The 23,483-nt window shown below is 39.0% G+C and overlaps 1 protein-coding gene across 24 annotated transcripts in view; it reads left to right on the top strand.

Annotated features, from left to right (window-relative positions):
- The window catches only part of Kcnma1 (potassium calcium-activated channel subfamily M alpha 1), a 707,058-nt gene that overhangs the window by 528,309 nt on the left and 155,266 nt on the right, over positions 1 to 23,483 (top strand). The window lies entirely within an intron of this gene.

The raw sequence follows: 23,483 nt of genomic DNA on the forward strand, positions 1-23,483 counted from the left end.
GGGGGTCAAAGACAAGGTAGTGGATTCAGGGTGGTCCTGAGTGGATAGGAAGATCTAGTGTGCTCAGAGCAGCTCCAGAAAGTTCCTGGGATGTGGTGGGATTGTTGAATAAGCCCTCTGTTCCAGTGCTCAACCAGAGTGGTGGGACAGTAGGCAGTGTAGGCACAGGGAGGGGGGATGGCAAGCTCTGAGTGGGAGGGTTTGTGTATCAGAGCACCAGGAGCACTCTTGCTGGGGACAGGACACAGAGGGGAGCAAGATTCAGTGCTAATCCAGGGAGATCCCAGGGAAGGGTATGTGTGTGTGTATGTGTATTGTGTGTGTGGGGGGGATTCAACCTGAACTGGTCCCAGACTTACCTCCAGCAGAGGCCCTCATGGGATAGATTTTCTGTTTCTTCTTATGATGTAATGTCAGTGTTGCAAAATTTTCATATTTTGGAGCAATATGGAGTTTTGCAGATTAACGATATTTAACCTATGTACATTTGTACTATTGAGTACTTTTGAATAACTTACTGTTTGTTCGTAAAATGCTGTCTCTCTGTTTATCCACATTAATTTTCCTTATTTTAAAGAGTAGTTCAGATATTGGTTTCTGTAGACAGTAAACACTTATTTTATAGTGATTCGCTGAGATGGCCTATTTCTCCTCTTCTTTGCATTGAGGTCCAGAACCAGGGCTTCAAATATGTCAGACAAATGCTACACCTTTCATCTGTATTTCTCCACCCCTCAATGTGTATCTAAGAAAGAGAACTACAAACCAATATCCCTCATGAACATTGATGCAAAAATACTCAATAAAATACTGGGAAATTGAATGCAAGAAAACATCAGAGAAATCATCCACCATGAACAAGTACACTTCATCCCAGGGATGCAGGGATGGTTCAACATATGAAAAGCTATCAATATGATCCACCATATAAACAAAGTGAAAAAGAAAAACCACATGATCATCTCCCTAGATGCTTAAAATGCATTTGACAAAATCCAACACCCTTTCATGATAAAGGTATTGGGGAGATCATGGATAACAGAAACATAGCTAAACATAATAAAAACAAAATACAATAAACCAACAGCCAACATCAAACTAAATGGAGAGAAGCATAAGGCAATTCCTCTAAAATCAGGAACAAGACAAGGCTGCCCACTCTCTCCATATCTCTTCATTATTGTATTTGTAGTTCTAGCTAAAGTAATAAGAAAACAAAAGGAGCTCAAGGGGATACAAAATGGAAAGGAAGAAGACAAACTGTTGCTATTTGCAGATGATATGATAGTTTAAAGAAGTGACCCAAAAAACTCTACCAGGGAACTCCTACAGCTGATAAGCACTTTCATCAAAGTAGCAGGATACAAGATAAACTCAAAAAAATCAGTAGCCCTACTATGTACTGATGATAAAGGGGCTGAGAAAGAAATCAGGGAAACATCACCCTTTACAAACAACATAAAGTATCTTGGGATAATGCTTATCAAAAGAGTGAAAGACCTATATAGCAAGAACTTTGTGTTAAAGAAGATACCAGAAAATGGAAAGATCTCCCATGCTCTGGGATAGATAGGATAAACATAGTAAAAATCGCTATCTTGTCAAAAGCAATCTACATATTGAATGCATCCCCATCCAAATCCCAGCACAATTCTTCACTGCCCTTGAAAGTATAATTAATCAACTTTATATGAAAAAACAAAAGACCCAGGATAGCCAAAACAACCCTGTACAATAAAGGAACTTCAGAAGGCATCACTATCCCTAGCTTCAAGCTCTACTATAGCACTATAGTCCTGAAAACAGCTTGGTATTGGCACAAAAATAGTCAGGTAACCAATGGAATCGAATTGAAAATCCTGATATTAACCCACACACCTACAAATACCTGATTTTTGACAAAACAGCTAAAAGTATACAATGGGAGGAGGAAGGCATCTTCAACAAATGGTGCTGGCACAATTGGATAAGGGTGTGTAGAAGACTGCAGATAGTCCCATTTCTATTGCCATGCACAAAACTCAAGTCCAAATGGAACAAAGACCTTAACATAAATCCAGCCACACTGAATCTCTTAGAAGAGAAAGTGGGAGGTACCCTTGAACAAATTGGTATAGGAGACCGCTTCCTGAACATAACTCCAGTAGCATAGACACTGAGATCAACGATTAATAAATGGGACCTCCTCAAAATGAGAAGCTTCTGTAAGGCAAAGGACACAGTGGACAAGACCAAATGGCAGCCCACAGACTGGGAAAAGATCTTCACCCACCCCACATCTGACAGAGGGCTGATCTCCAAAATATACAAAAAAACTCAAGAAACTAGTCACCAAAACACCAAGTAGGTCATTTTTAAAAAGTCTGTTCTGTGAATCTTTGTTCATCCATTGGTTTTGTTAAACCATTTATGAATCAAAATAAAACAAAACAAAACCAGTCTATTTGGATTTGGTGTTAATATTTTTTTAGTTGCTTCCTGGTTGATTCCTGTGTTTTATTACTCGTCTTTCATGTCTTATTTGAGGTTATTTGGATACTGTCTAATCAATTAATTTATTAGTACACTTAACAATTTGAGACTATATACCCATTTTAAATAATTGTAGATGTAAACATTACATGTCTTTTGTAGTCACTATGTAGATCATCCCTGCAATTATTAGTGACCGTTTTTATGCTAGAATGTCAATGACCTATTTTATCTGTGGTATTTCTCTAGCATACTTAGGTTACAAACATTCACCTGTTCATATGTAATATAGAAACTTCATCATTTTGACCCCTTATCATCTCTATTAACATGGTATTGTGTTATGCATTAGGTACTTGGTGATGCTGTACAACCTATCAAGCATCCAAAGCAGTCTTTCATATTTATCTCAATGCTTATGATCTCCGGGTTTCTGTATTTTTTTTCTGGTGGCCTAGATCTTCTGCTGTCCTTCCCATTCTGTCAGCTTTGACAGTGAGTTCTGTGTGAGCCTTTCTGGGCAGCTGGCACTGGGAGGGCCTATAGGCCAACCTCATTGCTAGAGAACACTTTGGTGGCTGATGGAATTCTGTGCTCACAGTTCTTCTCTTTCAGTGCTTTAAGTAATGCTCTTGCTTTCCTTCATTTTTGATGAGAACTCCCCAGTTGCCTGACTGCTGTTAGCCTATAGGGGTAGCCCCCTTTTCCCCAGGTTTCTGTTTGAATGTGTCTGGGCATCATTCTGTATCCTTCCTGGTGAGGTTTACTGAGATTCTAGAAGTGCTTGCCTTGTGTTTTGGTGAAACTCAGATTCATTCTTCCCTGTACCAATGCTTCCCCTTCTGTTTTCCTAGGGTCCTCACATGAATAGTGGGACTTCTTTTATGTTGCACAAGATTCATACTTTCTGTTTGATTTTTTTTAAATATTCATCGTATCAAAACCATCAGGTGAATATTTTAGTGTTGGTAGTTTTCAATATGGATTTTTCATTTGATTCTTTATTAGCATTTATTTATTTAATTGTTTATTTAACCATTCATTAATGTGTCTGTGTGTATGTGCATGTGTATACACCTGTGCGCAGGTGTGTACACAAAGGCCAGATGTGGAACTGAGTGTCCTTTTCTGTCACTCTCTACCTAATTTTTTTGAGACATGGTCTCTCCCTAAACCTGGAGCTTACATTTTTGAATAGGCTGGAATGAAGTCTAAATAAAAGCCTCCACAATCCTCTTGTCTCTGTTCCTTTCTAATATTTTACATGGGACATATTGAGATTTGAACTCTAGTTCTTATGATAACATAGCAAGCATTCTTAACTGCTGGGTCATCTCTCCATCCATCCCCAATTTCTGTCTTTCTTTACTAACGATTTTTGCCTTTGTATGTTTGCTTGTGTTCATACATGTGACATCCTTTAGAACATTTATGTGAGTGCTGTATTGTGTTGTCAGCTCATGCCAGTCTCTTTTGTCATGAAAATCCTGACATCTGCCAATTGTCTTCCCATGAAAGCTGAATTTTGTCTTGTCTCTTCTTCCTCTTTATTGTAGCCTAGACATTTTTATTATTTAATTATCAATTTCTGAATCTTGTTAAGTCTTGGTCAGCATGAAATTGAGTTTGATTTAGGCTACAAGTGTTTTCCAGACTTCTGTGTATTGTGAGCTCCAGCTTTGTTTTTTTTTTTTTTTTTTTTTATTTTAAAGCCTCATCTAAGTTGGTTGGATCTTTCCTGTATCAGCTTCAGGCTGGGTGGTGGTTTAGTTCTCAAAGATGGTATCTGCTGTGAAGAGCAGGTTCTTCTCAGACATGTGTAAGTAAGTCTGTGAGTTCATCACATTCTAAGGGGCTGCTTTTCCAAGCTCTTTTTCTCTGATCTCTGCTACACTTTTGGATTCCATGTATCCTTCCTTTGTTCCTTGATGTTCTAGCCAGGACACAGGTGAGATTTGGGATACCCTGCTTTGTGTACACTTCCTGCATCCATGTCTGCACTTGGAGTTGACTAGTAAGGAGCCAAAAAGCAATAGGGCTTCATTTTCACTCTCTTTGGAACCAAGATCTTATGGAAGGCGTTTTTACTTCCTTTAACCTTCTAGCTTGTATTGTCCCACCTGCTGCTGTCCCCTTTGGATGACTTGGTGGTAAGAATGGGAAAACAACATTGATTTCCCCATTCTTTCTGAATATAAGGCATTCCATTTTTTTGTTCCCAGAGTCACAGTGAAGACTTATAGACCTTTCTCTGTAAGGTAACCACTTTCAAGTTTTGAATTGCCTTTAAGTCAGTGCAGAGGATACCAGGGAAACAATGGCTTTGGTGATATTTCTAACTGTAGTTTTCCTGAGCCTCTTCCTTGCCATTGTGTATTGCTCAGAGTCTTGAAGTAGCCACTAAAGTGTTTTGTCTGGGACTTATGGCACTTAGTGCAAACAGACTGTGTTTACTTCATCTCATCCAGAACTAGGACTCACATGTCTCTTTAGAAACTAATCTTGCTTTGCCCTGTGCCCCTAAAAGAACGAGAATGTTGTCTTTTTTTTGCATTGCCACCACCACTACCTGTTCTAGCATCATTCTCTTTGGGGAGGGAGAGCTTGAACTAATCCATATTTGGCCAGAGGCTGTGAATATTAAAACATGATAATCTCCTGGACAGGCAGCAGCACAATATCTTCTGGTAGAACAATGGGAGATGGCTATTTCTACTGCACACCCATTTGACTGATTTAGAGAAATGCTGGGGACATCAATGAAAAGGTGCTGAGATCAATTTAAGCATCCATTTGCCATCTTGAAAAAATGGCATTCCATAAAACCCTTCAACTGGGGATATTTTTTGTAGTTTTTACTATTAACTGCCACATGTATTTCATGACAACAAGAATGATGTAGTCCCCTTGGTTGGTGTTTTAAGTTCATGGAGATACTGACGTCCTGTCTTAAGGACTGTAGCCTGTGCACACTAGGAGATAGAAAGTGGATGGAATTAGTAGTATGAGTTAGAAATACTGCTTCTTATTTTTCCCATATCCTGTTTATAGACAGGTCACTTCTGACCACTGAGAAGAAGCATGTGTCTGTGCCCACTGAACCTGCGATATAAGAGGTCTTAGTGTTCATTCTGCATGGTGGTTTCTTTCCCCACTGTGACCAAATACCCAACAGAAACAAAGTAAGATTTGGCTTATGGTTTCTGAAGGTTCAGTCACTATTTACTTGGTTCTGTGTACACAGATAGAACTTAACAGTGAAAGGAACATACTGTGGAGAAATGTTCATTGCCTGACAAGGAAGCAGATATTATAACAGCAAGTACCTATGGATGATACTCTCTCAAGAGCCCTCCCCCAGTGGCATACTTCTTCAGACAGGCCTCACAGCTCTCAGTTATGGCATTCTTCCAAAACATCCTTAACAGCTGGGAACTAAGTGTTCACCACCAAAGAATGGGATGATATTTAAAATTTACACCATCAACAGTTCCTCTACAGATGTCTGTGTTTATTCCTAGCTTCCATGTTTATAGAATTTGTCTTTTCATTTCCTTTTGCTTTCATTTCTTGAGGACTTTATTTTGCATTCTTGTTTCAGCTGGCATTTACTGGCTGATGAGAAGGCCAGTTCCATTATATTCTTCCCCCTTCCCCTTTCTCCTTTCTCTTACCCTCCCCTTCCCTTTCCCCTACCTCTTTCCCTTTAGTAGATTAACAAAGCAAGAATCTAGCAAAGGAAGAATACTTGGTATCTGTTTCAGGATAGGATAGGTATCCAGTCTAACAGTAATGAGAATGGCTCATGCACAGGTCTCATTGCATATGTAACTGTTTCTCTGTGCCTATATATCTGTAGATCAGTGTGTTTTCTGAACTTACTGCCACAGCCTACACCCTTCCTGTTCACTCCTGCTTGTGAATTGTGGGCTATTTGGCTGGCATGCAGTAGGCAAGGGATAGGGTGCATAGATGCCCAGGCTAATTTAGGATGTGGTTTTCTGGGTGCACTCTTCTATTTCTAATCTTTAATTGTCTGGCAAAAAGAAAAAAAAAACCTTGAGTTTGGTGAAAAATTAGCATTGCACACAAAGCTCCCAACCCTTGGTCCATACACCCTGCCCTTCTTAGGAGCAGATGACACATCCTGTTTAGGTGTGTTCTTGTAAGGAAACCTAGTCTCTACTAGGTTGGCATCGAGTCACTGGTGGGAGAAGATAAAGGACAAAGCCTGATATTGAATTGTGCTCCAAGGTGGCATAAAATATCTCTAACTATGATGCTTACAATGTTCATTTTCTCAGCCAGCAACATGGTTCATCAGCCTAAATGGCGCCAGTTACTCAAACCCCTTTTTGCCAGTCCCCCACCTCCTCAAGGGTTCATGATTTTATATACTAATAGGTGAAAACAAGACATATCTGTTGGCCTTTCCCTAAGCCTCTGAACCAGTGGAGATTTGCTAAGTGTTCTTTCCACTGTGTTAATGAGAACCCCTCAGCAGCCACTGGCATGGAAAACAGTTATATGCTGGAATGAGCCACCTGCTGAAAGAGAGGTGGGATCTCCCATGCCCCATGACGGAAATACATTACCCACTTGAACCTTGGGGTCCAGTGAACCTTGGGGGTAAAATGAGCCTCCCTTGCCAGATGGGATCATCGCAATCCCTCTTCCTCATTTCATGAAATGCCAGCTGCAAAGTGGGGACCAGCCTAGTAGTTCTCTGGACATAGCAAACTGTAACAAATGCTAACAACTCCCCAGAAATGCAGCAAGGAGGGTAAAAATATACTCCTCAGAACTTTCTCGGTATCTGTAGTTAGATGGAATACTCCAATAAGCTAACTGGGATGGGAGGGTTGAGCTTGCTTTATCCAAGAAGCTTTCTAGGAGGCTCAGGTTGGCTGGCTTGCAAACTTTAGAAGAACAGAGATTGTAAAAGAAGTCTAGGATTGAATTGTGAGAGCAGTGGAGGCAAAAGTTGCTGATCAGAGGTGTGTTTTAATTTCATTTTTAAAATTTTACCTAGTATTCAGCCTCTTCTCAAAATGAAGCCAAACATGTATTGAAAAAATAATGTTTGAGAACATAGCGATAGTTGTGTACCTGAGTCTAATCCCTGGAACCAAGTTTAAGTACAAAGGAAGGAAGAAAGAGAAGAAGCTGGAAAGATGGCTCAGCAGTTAAGGTCACAGGTTTTTCTTCCAGAGGACCTGGGTTCAATACCCAGTTCCAACATGGTAGCTCCCAAATGCATATATCTACAGTCCAAAACTGTCCTCTATCTTTCATGGGCACAGTGCAAACACAGCATACAGACATAAATGCAGGCAAAGAGAGATGGAAGACACAAAGTAGCCCATCCCTGGGGAAGTGCAGATACTGAGGCCAGCCAGTCTAGACACTTGATGAGTCCCAGGCCATTGAGAGATCATATTTCAAAAACAAAGCAAAACAAAAACCAAAAAAAAAAAAACCAAAACAAAAATGCAGATGGTACTTGAGGAATGACTCCCAAAGTTACCAATTGTTTCTACATGCATACATGCATACACAAACACACACACACACACGCACACACACACACACACTCTTAATGTACCTACCTACCTACCTACATAATACACACAGGGACATACACACCACACACCTACAGTGTTTGGAAAATTGCTAGTTTATTAGCATGCCCATCATGTGGGGTGAAGATTTTCCAGGTATCAGTTCAACATGAGCCCAGAAAGTAAGGATATAAGGACTAAGGCCATTTAATAGGGAGATTCGAGATAAAAATGGAACCTCATGATGTGGGACGCTACTACCACCATCCTCACTATTACCCATCATGCAAGATGGCAGCTGTTATTTTTAAAACATCTACAAACTAACACTGAATAAATAACCCACATTCATTTGTCAGGCCCCGTGTTCAGCACTTTGCATGTATTACCTCATTTGAACTGCCTTCCTAGAGGTGAACACTTGTGCTACTGCCATTTTGCAGTTAAGCAAGGTTATGCAGTTTGGCAGAGGCACAGCAAGGCTGAGATTTGAAGCCAGTGTTTCCTCAGGTATAGATGCTCTGTACTTGGTCTCTCAATCAGTTGGCACTCAGAATTGTTGCCACCCTCCTCCCAAAAGGAAATTGCTAAGCCCAGCTAAATAACATAGTAATTTGTAAACTGCCCACTTCCACACTTGGAGTCAGATGCCTTTATGATAGGGCTGAAAACTCACTCTCTGAGGCTGCAGAGGAGTCGTGTCTAGCTTCCTGTGAGAATATGCTCTAACTGGCAAGAGATTGTCCAGACAACAATGAGTGCACAATAACCCGGGTGACTCTGCCTTTGATACCTGGCTCACAAATAACCCATTTGGCTTTCCAATCACCCCGATACCTAAAACCAGCACAATTTATGCTTGAGGCTGCAATAGCTCTGTTCAGCCAGAAAGCAAAACTTTACGACCAAACCCTTTGCTCTGAAATGAAATCTAGTCTCTTTGGCTCGACTTTATTAGGCCATATTGTACAGCGATAGGAGACATAAGTATCCAGAATCTGCTGTCACTAAAATGGGACTGGCTTGGCAAGCATCTTCGTCCTCACATTCAACACTGTGTCCTAAAATGGGAAAGTTGAATAGAAATTAGGGATGCAAATCAGGGCCATTTTCTGAAACTTTATTTTTAATTGAATTAAATATAGACATCTCTATTGCTATTGAGTCTGTACAGCACATATACAGATGGAGACTGAGCTATTATTGAGGTCATCGAATCAATGGCAAGAGGCTAACTAGATGAATCTGGACTCTGGAAATAGTGTTTAGACTAATTACCACAACAACCCAAACACTTGGAGGCCCATCTTGTGCCTGATTATGTACAAGCTTCCCCCTGTAACTGCCTCCAATCGTATTTTATGAGCATTATTTTTCCCCTGTCTTTAACTCAAACCCTTTAGGCTGCACTGAAGTCTCTTTGATGTCTGGTTCACAAAGTCCATCTCTGCCTATGGAAATAACACCTGACCATCCGTCTTGTGGTCTCTATGCATGAGCATCACATAGCAGCTTACTAGAAATGTAAATTTATAGAGCCTACATCAGGACTGTGCCATTTGTAACTACCTCCTATTAATTCTCCTTGAGCAATGCACATATCAGAGTTTTGGAAGTTCTGGACATGGTGGGGTGTTGTCTCTGAGGATATTTGAAGTAAAACATCAGCCACACCCACTGCTACAAAGTTGTTAATAGCAGTAGATTTTCATCAAATTATCTAAATTAGTAAAAGATTTTTCAAAGACCTAGACAACCCACTAAATGTTTGTATCACCCAAAGTAAGCTTACAGGATGTAGGACTGTCTCATTCTGTAGATTGCTTTTACATAACCATGAAGACCTAAGTTTGAATTTCCAGCACTCATAATAAATAGATAAACATACACATACACATATACATACACATACACATACACACAGCCTGCTATGGCCATGAACACCTGTAATCCCAGTGCTGGAAGTGTAGCTGTAAGAAGATCCTTAGAGCTCACTGGCCAGCCAGCCTAGCTAAACTGATGAGCACCAGTCTGAGGGAGAGATTTTAACTCAAAAAATAAAATTGAGAAAGGCTTAAAAGACACATGTCATCCACAACCCTGAACCCCACATTCATGGCACATGCATGTACACCTGCACTTGTGCATGTGCACAAACACACATGTAAAACACACAAACACACAGAAGTAGGATAATAATTCCAACACTAATTTAAGTGTTTAATTCTTTCTAACTCCCTTGTCTGTCTCCCATTTTTTTTAAAAGATTCGTGTGTGTGTGTGTGTGGGGGGGGTCACACTCACTTTTAGAACATAGGAATAATGGCATTGCCAAATATAGTTTCCTCTGGGTTCAATCTGTTGCTGTTGAATTATTGCTTGAGTTGACTGGAATCCAAGCAGTGGGAAGGAAAAGAGGAGCTTAGTTTCTTAGGGAAGATGACATAGTCTGAAGCAAGGAGAGCAGGACTTTCCCTCAAAGGAATGAAATTGGACAAGTAGAAGGAAAAGAAGACAGTTAAAACACTGGTTCTTACGCTGTCCTAGTCTCAAACCCAAGCCTCTAATTTACTGGATCTTAGAATTTAGAAAACCATAAGCTACTTGCTAACCACCCCAAGATGTTGTATAATGACAACATTTCCCATAAAATACTGCTCTTAGTAAGAAGTTTCCTGGGAAGTCTTAAATGACCCAATTACACATACCTCCTTGTTAGAGCTTAAGACTGTAGAATTTCCCAGCATCAAGAGGACAAAATTGGTTCATTTCATGCTCCACCACTAAATGATACAAAGTTATCCATGCTTGTTTGTTCTTAGAAATGTGGAAAAATCATGCCTGCTACTGTCTGTCTCTTTCTCCTGTTTTCTCTATCCCAGATAGACTCAGCATGTACTGATTGAACACTTCCTAGCTGTAGGGTACAAGGCTGCTTGTTCTACTAACAGAAGACAGAGTTAGTAAGACAGACCTTCCCTTCTGTAAAGAGCCAGCTAGTAATGGAGAGCCTTGTGCTCACATTAGGCTTCATTCTGTTCCAGTCAGATGTCTGATGGATCAAATGACCTGAGAATATCTGATGCCAAATGGCATACTCTGAGCACATTCTTTGTGCCAGGTATCACCTACATATTGGATATGGAGTGTCTAGTAGCCATAATGTGCTTGGACATTGGACATGGGTATCTATGAAATCAGGTAAATACATCACATGGGGGACATGAGAAAACTCAGGTGGCATGTAACTCAACAAGAAAGGTAGAAGCTTGAAAATGAAAAATGGCTACAGAGAGATGTAGTTTTGATAGAAGATTGAAGGAAACATTCATGACAGGGTGGGAAACTTGGGTGAAGAAGTATTTTGCTTAGCATTTTCTATCTCCATGGTCTACTTGTTGAAATAGAAAGGTTCTGACTTCAGATACCATTTCTCCCTTTCAGAAATGTTACATTAAAATATAAAAAAACTTTAAAATTTAATTAAAAAGTTAGTTTTTTTATTCATTCAAAAATATCACCAAATTATTACTGTGTACTATACCCAGTTTTAGATAGTAGAGACTCAGATAAAAATGTTTTCTTCAAAAGAGCCTACAATTCTAGTAAGCTGTAGCACAAAATTCCCTCACCATTCACCATGGTTTCAGGCTACACTTCATAATAACTTTTGAGCAGTTCACATTGTAATCTCAACTGAAAAAGTAATACTTGTTTTTTGAAATACCAGGGAAGTTGTGAACATAAAGTAAAGATCATAAGACAGGAGGGTGTGATATTGCCAATGGAACTTCAAATATAGACTATGCCAGGAGATACATGTAGCTCACTTGTCAGGAGATAAGATATAGAAAATGAAATAACAATCTTTAAGCAGTTCAATTGACTGATTTTATATTAGTCAGATCCAGGGATTTAAAATATTGGCCCCATACTTGGTATGCTTTACTTTCTTGTTTTTTTCTTGTAATTCATTTTTTGCTTGATTTTTCAAACATTCAGGTTCACAGAGATAATAAATATTATAAATCAAAACAAAACTCTAGTTCTTTCCTGTCAGATGTGTTGAGAATGGCCCCTTGGAAACTCCTGGGTGCCAGGCTTAACTGTGTGTCTGGTGGTAGCTGCCAATGCCAGGAAATGGTCACTTCCTGCTCCTCTAGCCTGATTAGCGTGGTTTCTAAGGCCATTTTAAGAACATTATTATTTGGAACAGAAGTGAAGATGCTATGAACTGTTAGCAAGATTGCAAAACCAAATTCCTATTTAGGCAGATGGTAAATAGGCCAATCTTTAAGACAGTTTGACATGTCCTAAACAAAAGCACCTTTTCTACATTAGAGAGAAACCAAGAGAGAAGGGAAATCCTACAATACCAAAAACAGTACCAGTTTCCTGTCACAGAGACAATGGTGTCTTAAATAATTTCTACATGGCTATTCTTTTGAAAAAGTATCATGTCAGCATTTCTTTTAAACCATTTTTTACCTTCAAACTCTTGGGCACTTCATGCCCCTCCAGAAATAATCTACGCTGGGGTAACTCTTGTTTCCCCCTATTTTTTTTAGGGGGAAATCACAGGTATTGAAATGTTTTTGCATGTGATATGCTCTGTTGATTTTTTTCTGAATGCCTTACAGGGGTTGATTTTTTTCCTATGTAATGTCTAACAACAACAAAACTCACTTGATTGTCAGCAGCCCATTTATCTGGGAATAAAAAGTCTCGTTCAAGTCCACCTCAAATTAATCTTGCCAGTTGTGTATTTACTCATTCGAGGTCAAAGCAACCAATTACCTGGCATTCCATCAAATCTCAAATAACATGTTTTAATTGACATCACTCTGACACCTTTGGAAAAATCTGAGATTCTTTCCTTCTGTTCCCTCATTCTGTAAATTGTGCCCGGAAATAGGCCATAAAAATGGGGTGCCAAATTGTGATGAAGACCCTGAAATCCAACATCATTCCCAGAAAGGCTGCTGACCCCATTGGGATCCAAGAAGTATGGCACTGATAGGCCATTTGGCCAGAGAGGAAGAACATTCTGGAAAGGTAGATCATCCTGTGCCTCTGCTTTTTCCCTCTGGCTCTCACTTTATCACCAGCACACCCATCCTCCAAAGCTGCACAGGGAGCCATTCTGTGAGGTGGCACGCTGCAGTCCTTAGCACTCTTCTCTCATTTGGCTTTTTAATTCTATAAGTTGCTATGAGGATCTGTAATTGTGCTGAAGCTAAGAAGGGATGGAGACAAGAACATCCACCTGTCCTATTGATCAACACGGATATGTTCATTGGTGATGAACATAGCCAGTGATGGGGTCCCATTAACACCTCAACACTTGTCCTTTCAGCTAGAATTGAGAGCATGCAGAACTCCATCAAGTATTCCCCAATGACAGCACTCTGTTGAAGAATGAGTGAGTATAAATGGCTGCACTCATTTTAGCAACAACTCTACACACAAGTCAGCCAAGAGCCCATAAATTCTGATTTCATGTTTATTGTTGTAGTAAAACGCTTGACATATCCTGTGGGTACTATTTCTTCTTTTGTCAGAATAAATATGTTTTTAGAGGGTCTAAGATAGTGTTGGTCAGTTTATGTCACCACACTGTTGTAGAATACCACACTGTAAAAGGGCAGGGACAACATACTGTCTAATTTGTATGTGAAACTATTCATTAATATATGGCTAACTGGTTTTGGTAATATATTTCCATGGTTTAAAATGGCATCTTACCAGGGAAGGACTATTCACTAAGAATTCAAATACTAAGTAGAGTAGAGACTTGCTAGGCTACCACCCCATGTGGGGCAATATTAGTATGTAGATGTTATGGCTTACCCCATTTTATTGCTACTAGTAACATAATGATCATCAATCTCTATGATTTTCTTTTAGTTATTTGTTTTTGAGGTATAAAAATAGCTGTTTGAATTAAGGTAATATACTTATTTTCAATTAAATAAGGACGTGTGTTTGATAACCTTCAGGGTCATTTGTATGGCTCCTGGGGTAGATGGATTTTTTTTCCAGAATTGTTTGGCTCTGATTGATATAGTTATTCATTGGCAACAGAAATCACTGTGGCTGTTATAACCCTAGCCAGGAGAGTTGAATTGCTCACATCCACCAGGCTATTAGCAATAGAGAAACACAGTATCTTTCTAATCAGGTGAAGAACAAAAAAAAAAAAAAAAAAAAATTAAAGGTGTTATTCCCAACCAATCATTAGTATCACCATTAGTATCACATTCAGAACATGGGATCAGGAAGGAGTGAGTTTTCAGAGAGCCAAGGCTGTTGATTCTGGTTGGAAGGCACATTGATGGTGAGGCTGTCCATCCATGGGTTGGTATAAAAACCATTTACTTGGGTGGTTCAACTAAACTGGTTGAAAAATTAGATTGTGAAGGGTAGATAAATAAAACCGTAAGAGGTATAGACAGGCTAGTCCAGTGGCTCATTCTCTTTTCTCACTGAGGGTTCTGTATGTGTTTGATGAATAAGGACCTACAGCACATCACCTGCTCATCTTGCTAGGAGCTCTTCTGAGACAGCTGGCATTTGAAGTGACAGCCAGAGGATAAGTTGCTGCCTCAGGAAATGCTTTGCCTTTGACTGATTGCTGAATGGCTGGAAAATTAATTTTGGCACCCTTTCTTAAGTCGTTTTGGTCCCATTCCTTCATTTTTTCTGCTGGGAAATGGTCTTCACATTACGGTTAAAAATACTTGGATGATATAAATATGAGGAATAGCATGTACTATTTATGGAAAGAACTTGTAGGCTGGGACAGTTCTACTTCATATAGTAGAAATTATTATTTTTTTTTCCCTTAGAACTCTCCAGCTAAGTTCACATTTGAGCTTCTGAGTCCTTGATAGGTTGTTGTCCCCACATTGAGTATTTGTATATAACAAACCCTCTCTGTCCATAAATACCGTCTCTGGACACCTATATTATTATCACTGAGAAGGAAGCATTTGTGTGCCATATTTCAAGGCAAGAGGTCTAAATCCTCTTTGTGTTACTAATTGGCTTTGTGACTGACTTTAAGTAGGTGTATCTCAGAATGATAACAGTTCCCTCAACTCTCTCTAAATTGTTTTATCTCAGCCCCCCACCCAGTGTTAAATACACAGTTTTAAAATTCAACCTATTTTACATTTATTTCTCCTCTCCTATGGTGCTTCCATTGACATAGATGAAAGATGTGATTTTTTTTTTCTTTTCTTTTTTATTGCTTGTTGACATGCTTGAGACTTAGGAAGCTAAACCATGATCAAATGTCATGGTTTAAGCCCCAATACAGGCTAGGGAGAATGAAGTTCCATTTCCTAGATTGGGATATGGTACAGTGTCATAGTGTTAGGTATATAGTCAGATATCAGCAGAATTATATGTTACAGGGTCCAGATGGACTCCTCCATTTTAATCAGCAGTTTAGGAAACCAGAAACTATAAGAGCAGGATTTTGATTCCTGGTCCACAGAATAGAGTCTGGGTTTGAGATTTGCAGTTAGTAGAGTGTGAGCATAGCAGTGTTCCATCTCTAGCACCAATAAACAGGGCATTATGATACAGTCCTGTAATCCCAGCATTTGGGAGATAGAGGCAAGAAGGGCAGAAGTTCAAATTCAAGGTCATCCTTGGCTGCATAGCATACTCAAGATAGCCTGGGATATCTCAAATGGCAAAAAATGGGATCTGAGTTTAATTTTTTTGGTCCTTGGTAACATGATGTTCTAAACTGCCTTCAAGCTCATAATATTATTGTCTAGTCAGATGAGGCATTCTTTTAAAAGACAAGGCTGCATACATTCTGTTTGTGCTCAGCTCTTGGCCATTGTTTGCCCTCAGCTCTTGGGAATGTTCTGTAATCCACTTCACCTGTCCTCTGCACAGCATGTATCCTCTGAATTCTTTCAATGGAGATTGCAAGGCCTGAGGAGTTGAGGGCAAGAGAGAGATCCTAGTGACAACAGGGCTGGTTCCAAAGCCCAACTCACTCTTGTTCTCTCTTTAGCATGGTTTGTCATCCTTGAGTTTAGGTATTATCAGTTATAATCATGAGGCTTTAAATGTTTTTCAATTGTGGTAAAATATACATGATATAAAACTAACTGCTGTAGCCATTTTTAAGTGCATAGCTCATTGGCATGAAGTACATTTACATGGCTGTGTAACCATCACCACCATCCATCTTCAGAATTTTTCATCTTGCAAAATTGACACTTTCTACCATGAAAACAATGACTGCCCCTAACCTCTATGACCACATTTACACTGTCTATTCTAGAATTTCAGGCATGGACCTCAAATAAGTGAACCCCCCAAACTCTAAATATTTGTATTTTATGATTGTAGCCTTTTTTTTTCTTAGCATAATGTTGTCAGGCTTATCCATAACTGCAGCATGTGCCAGAATTTCCTTTTTGAGGAAGGCTGAACAATATGCCTTTGAAGGTCTGCGTATCCTTCCGTGGACACTTTGGTCTTTTCACATTCTAAGCTATCATAAGTAATAATGTTCTGATCCCTTCCTATTTTCTCTAGTTATGTATTCAAGAGCAGAATTGCTGGCTGTATAGTAATTATATTTTGAATTCAAGAACTACTCCACTGTTTCCCATAGCAGCAATACCAGTTTACATCCCTACTAAGTTCATGTCCTTTGGAAAGATGCTAGTACAATTAAATTAGCAGTTTATATGTGTGTGTGCATGTGTATGTGTTTGATGCCTTAATTGGAAATCTTAAAAAATATTGTGGACTGTGCATGTGCAAATAACTCCAAAAATGTGAAAGCTTACAGTCAGGACAATGAATTTTGAACTACTATTTGCACACTTGATTTGATGCTTCTGTGTCCACCCTTGTAGATACCATCTGAGAATTTATAAATGTATTTTGTTTTTTAGAATGGTTTGAACATTTTTTTTCCAGATGTTTGTCTACAACCACTTCAGATTAGCCACAGAAGCAAAGTACGGGAACAGAGATGTGGAAAATCAAAGGAAGACAGATGTATCTAGTAGGATGGTCACTTATATCTTAGTCAAGTAGTGCTTTTTCCATCATAAGGAAAAATGTGAGAAAGAGAACACCAGTTTAAAATCAGATTCAATCAGCCTCTAGAATAAGTCCCGCAATATCGAACATATTCAGTAAATATTTATTGAATAAATGAATCAATGACATATTTTTGCTAAGTCTACAGAAGCATGAACAATATTGTTATTCCATAAAGAAGCTGTTTCTACTTACTTACCAAATTGATTGATTAACTACAACAAAATTTGTTCTAAAATAATTAAGTGATCAATATTAAAACCACATTAACTGAAGAATAACGGTAATGTTAAGATAAGGTTTATATTGTCAGTATTTTTGAAAGTCACTTATAATACTTAAATTAGAGAAAATGTCTGACATATTATTAAAGAACTGTACAAGCCAGTCTGGCACAAGCCAGACAAAATGCCAGCCTGGAGATAGGAGGTGGGCATGAAGTCCCACCTCTGGCTGAGGAGTTCCTGACAATTAATAGCTGTTGTGAAAGGAAGCATCAATTGTCATTAAGGGTATGGCTCCTGGTAGGTCAACTATACTTTCGTAGATTAATACACACCCAAGAGATATATGGGCAGCACAAATTGGACTTGATAAATTAAAAGTTTAAAAAAAAAGGGGAGGACACAAAATTGGTGGGTAGGAGTTGGGGGTTGTAGTAAGATTTAAAGGAAGGGGTTAATTAAGTTAAAAATACATTGCATGAAATTCTCTCAAAGGACTGATAAAGAGTGTTAAATAAAAAAAAGTGCTTTAATTAAAAAGTCTCTTAAAAATAGGTAGGACTCTTTTTTTAATATATTTATTTTATATAACCAAGTCCTTTTAAATGAAAACAAATATTTATAGACAATATTTGGGAATTTGGGCATTGTTCTTTCCAAACTACTTCCTTCTGGTAGGGGGCACTGTCAGAGGGGGATTGTAAGAGGATACAGAAATCCTGGCTGTAGTATGCAAGGCTGTTTTGTCCAGCTGTTTTGAATGTAGGATCACCTGTACTCTGTTTCAGGCGGTCTGGCTTGACCAAACCATATTAGTCTGGAAGGAATCCACAGCTTTTCATTTTCTGTGGAAACAAAAATAGAAATACTTTTCCCTAGTAACTTGTCCTTGAACTTAAATTTTGGAGTCAAAGCATCTTTTTTTATTTAATTTATTATTTTACATGTCCATCCCAGTTCCCTCTCCCTCGCTCCCTCTCTCCCTCCCTCCCTTCCTTCCTTCCTCCCTCTCTTCATCCCTCCCTCCCTCACATTTACCCTCTCTGCCCTCTCACATGCACACTAACCACCCTCCCCTCCCATCCCCCCACCCCAATTCCACATGTAGCGCAATGCCATCCAGTTGGGGTCATGTAGATCTGACAGGTCATGTGAAGTAGGGACTAGGGCTTCTCTTCTGTCTCTAGATTAAGACAGTTGTCCCTCCATGGGGGATGTGTTCACAAGGTCCTTTTGTGCACCGAGGATACATCCTGGCTCCACTGTCTGAGGTCCCTTAGACTGCTCAGTCCTTCTGGCTGAGACCCATATTCAGGGGGGCCTGAGTCAGTCCCATACTGGCTTCCCAGCTATCAGTCTGGTGGCCAGTTAGCTCCTCCTTGTTCAGGTAAGCTGTCTCTATGTGTCTCTTAGAATACACCTTGTATCCTAGTTCCTCTGGTGGTGTGAATTATAGGCTGGTGATCCTTTGCTCTAGGTATAAAATCCATATATGAGTGAGTACATACTATGTTCCTCTTTTTTTGTGACTGGGTTACCTCATTCAGGATGGTTTCTTCAAGTGCCATCCACTTGCCTGCAAATTTCAAGATACCATTTTTTTTTCTGCACAGTAGTATTCCATTGTGTAGATGTGCCACATCTTCATTATCCATTCTACAATTGAGGGGCATCTAGGTTGCTTCCAGGTTCATGCTATTACAAATAGTGCTGCTATGAACATAGTTGAACAGATGTCTTTGTTGCATGGATGTGGATCATTTGGGTATATGCCTAAGAGGGGGATTGCCGGGTCCTGTGGTAAACTAATTCCCATTTCCCTGAGGAAAATGCCATACTGATCTCCAAAATAGCTGTATGAGTTTGCACTCCCACCAGCAGTGGAGGAGTGTTCCCCTTTCTCCACATCCTCTCCAGTATGAGTCCTCATTGGTGTTTCTAATTTTAGCCATTCTAGCAGGAGTAAGATGGTATCTCAAAGTTGTTTTGATTTGCATTTCCCTGATAGCTGAGGATGTGGAGCACTTTCTTAAGTGTCTTTTAGCCTTTTTGATTTCCTCTATTGAGAAGTCTTTCTTCAGTCTGTACCCCATTTTTTTAATAGGGTTATTTGGTGTTTTGTTGACTAGTTTCTTGAGTTCTTTGTTATATTTTGGAGATCAGCCCTTTGCCAGATATAGGATTGGTGAAAATCTTTTCCCAGTCTGTGGGCTGCCGTTTGGTCTTGTTGACTGTGTCCTTTGCCTTACAGAAGCTTCTAAGTTTGAAGAGGTCCCATTTATTAATTGTTGCTCTCAGTGTCTGTGTCCCTGGAGTTATGTTCAGGAAGCGGTCTCCTATACCAATTTGCTCAAGGGTACCTCCTACTTTCTCTTCTGCAAGGTTCAATGTGGCTGGATTGATGTTGAGGTCTTTGATCCATTTGGACTTGAGTTTTGTGCATGACGACAGACATGGGTCTATCTGCAGTCTTCTACACACCCTCATCCAATTGTGCTAGCACCATTGTTGAAGATGCTGTCCTCGCCCCATTGTATAATTTTAGCTGTTTTGTCGAAAATCAGGTGTTTATAGGTGTGTGGGTTAATAGCAGGATTTTCAATTGCATTCCATTGGTCTACCTGTCTATTTTTGTGCCAATACCAGGCTGTTTTCAGAACTATAGCTCTGTAGTAGAGCTTAAAGTCAGGAATGGTGATGCCTCCTGAAGTTCTTTTATTGTATAGGGTTGTTTTGGCTATCCTGGGTCTTTTGTTTTTCCATATAAAGTTGATTATTATCCTTTCAAGGTCAGTGAAGAATTGTGCTGGGATTTTAATGGGGATTACATTGAATCTGTAGATTGCTTTTGGCAAGATTGCCATTTTTACTATGTTTATCCTACCTATCCAAGAGCATGGAAGATCTTTCCATTTTCTGGTATCTTCTTTAATTTCTTTCTTTAGAGCCAAAATGATATTATTGTATAGGTCTTTTACTTGTTTGGTAAGCATTACACCAAGATACTTTATGTTGCTTGTGGCTATTATAAAGAATGATGTTTCTCTGATTTCTTTCTCTGTCTCTTTGTCGTCAGAAAAAAGTAGGGCTACTGATTTTTTTGAGTTTATCTTGTATACTGAAAGTTTGCTGAAGGTGTTTATCAGCTGTAGGAGTTCCCTGGTAGAGTTTATTGGGTCGCTTATGTAAACTATCATATCATCTGCAAATAGAGACAGTTTGACTTCTTCCTTTCCAATTTGGATCCCCTTGATCTCCTTTTGTTGTCTTATAGCTTTAGCTAGAACTTCCAGTACGATATTGAAGAGATCGTAGAGAGAGGGCAACCCTGTCTTGTTCCTGATTTTAGAGGAATTGGCTTAAAGTTTTCTCCATTCAGTTTGATGTTGGCTGTTAGTTTGCTGTATTTTGCTCTTATTATGTTTAGGTATGTTCCTGTTATCCCTGTTATCCCTGATCTCTCGAAGACCTTTATCATGAAAGGGTGTTGAATTTTGTCAAAGGCTTTTTCAGCATCTAGGTAGATAATCCTATGGTTTTTCTTTTTCAGTTTGTTGATATGGTGGATCACGTTGATAGATTTTCATATGTTAAACCATCCCTGCAATCCAGTGATAAAGCCTACTTGGTCATGGTGGTTGATTTCTCTGATGTATTCTTGAATTCGGTTTGTCAGTATTTTATTGAGTATTTTTGCATCAATGTTCATCAGGGATATTGGTCTGTAGTTTTCTTTTCTTACTTGTGTCTTTGTGAGGCTTGGGTACCAAGGTTATTGTGGCCTCATAAAAAGAGTTTGGCAATGATCCTCCTGTTTCTATTTCGTGGAACAGTTTGAGGAGTAGTGGTATTAGTTCTTCCTTGACTGGTAAAATTCTGCACTGAATCCATCTGGCCCTGGACTTTTTTTGGTTGAAAGGCTTTCAATGACTACTTCTATTTCATTGCGGGTTATAGGTCTATTTAAGTTGTTTGTCTGTTCTTGATTTAATTTTGGTAAGTAATAGTTATCCAGAAATTTGTCCATTTCCCTTGAATTTTCAATTTTTGTGGAATACAGATTTTCAAAGTATGACCCGAAAATTGTCTGGATTTCCTCTGTGTCCATTGTTATGTTCCCCTTTTTATTTCTGATTTTATTGATTTGCATGTTCTCTCTCTGCTTTTTCGTTAATTTGGATAAAGGCTTGTCTATCTTGTTGATTTTGTCAAAAAACCAACTCTTCGTTGCATTGATTTTTTTGTATTGTTTTCCTGGTTTCTATTTTGTTGATTTCAGCCCTCAAGTTGATTATTTCCTGGCATCTACTCCTCCGGGGTGAGTTCACTTCTCTCTATTCTAAAGTTTTCAGTTGTGCTGTTAATTCTCGTATGTGACTATCCTCTGTTTTCTTCATATGGGCACTTAGTGCAATGAACTTCCCTCGTAGCACTGCTTTCAAGGTGTCCCATAAGTTCGGGTATGTTGTGTCCTCATTCTCGTTGAATATTAGAAAGTCCTTAATTTCTTTATTTCTTCTTAGACCCAGGTGTGGTGCAATTGCACATTGTTCAGTTTCCATGAGTTTGCAGGTTTTCTGCTATTTGTGTTGTTGTTGAATTCCAATTTTAAAGCATGGTGGTCTGATAAGGTACAGGGGACTATTCCTATTCTCTTGTATCTGTTGAGGTTTGTTATACCACCTAGTATGTGGTCAATTTTAGAGAAGGTTCCATGTGGAGCAGAGAAGAAGGTATATCCTTTTGTCTTTGGATGGAATGTTCTATAGATGTCTGTTAACTCCAGTTGAGACATAACTTCTGTTAGTTCTTTTGTTTCTTTGTTGAATTTCTGATTGGTGGTCCTGTCTAGTGTTGAGAGTGGTGTATTGAAGTCTCCCACTATAAGTGTGTGAGTTTTTATATGAGCTTTGAGTTTTAGTAGTGTTTCTTTTATGAATGTGAGTGCCTTTGTATTAGGGGCATAGATGTTCAGAACTGAGACTTTGTGTTGATGGATTTCTCCTGCAATGAATACGAAATGACCGTCTTCATCTCTTTTGATTAATTTTGGTTTGAAGTCTAACTTGTTAGATATTAGGATAGCCATGCCTGCTTGCTTCCATTTGATTGGAAAATCTTTTCCCAACCCTGAGGTAATGTCTATCTTTGAAGCTTAGATGTGTTTCTTGTATGCCGCAGAAGGATGGATTCTGTCTTCGCATCCATTCTGTTAGCCTGTGTCTTTTTATAGGTGAGTTAAAACCATTAATGTTGAGGGTGAGTAAGGACCATTGATTGTTGATGCTTGTTTGTGTTAGGTTTGTTATTGGCAGTGGTATTGTGAATATATTTGTTCTGGTTTACCCTTGGTTTCTGGTGTAGTTGGATTATCTGTTACCTACATTTTTGTGGGCATAGTTACCTTCCTTGGGTTGGAGTTTTCCTTCCAATACTTTTTGTAGGGCTGGATTTGTAGATATGTATTGGGAAAATCTGGTTTTATCATTAAATATCTTGTTTTCTCCATCTATAGTGATTGAGAGTTTTGCTGGATATAGTAGTCTAGGCTGGCATCCGTGTTCTCTTAATACTTGTAGAACATCTATCCAGGACCTTCTGGCCTTGAGGTTTCCATGGAGAAATCAGGTGTAATTTTGATAGGACTCTTACACTTTAGACAAACTTTTCCCACAAAGCCCTCCTTTAAGTTTTATATTTAACTGGAGCTCATATGGTATACTCTGTACCATCAAAAAGTTATAGTAATATTGTTGCTAAAACATTCTATTTTATGAAATGTTTACTAAAGCACACTAAACTTCATTTAAATTAGAGTTACTAAATGTCTTATTTGAAGATTATTGAGAACTTAGATTTGCAGAAATTAAGACGTTCATGCTTTGCTGAACACATCATGTGTTTGTCTATTTGTTTGTTTGTTTGTTTTGTATACCATTTAGCAACAGAAACTGCTGAGGGACAACTCCTTTTCTCAAGTACTCCTCTATAAGCTAGATCAGTTTGTAGATAATCAGCCAGTAGCCCAAAGAACTGGGTAACTAACACCTGACATAGAGGAGCAGACAGAGCAACTCCTCCCAACAAGGTTAACTTATGGCCTATGTTCTGAAGCTGAGTATGAAGCAGATGAAAGCATGGGAAC

Source organism: Phodopus roborovskii, unplaced genomic scaffold (genome assembly GCF_943737965.1).
Source record: "Phodopus roborovskii unplaced genomic scaffold, PHOROB, whole genome shotgun sequence".
Lineage (NCBI taxonomy): Eukaryota > Metazoa > Chordata > Mammalia > Rodentia > Cricetidae > Phodopus > Phodopus roborovskii.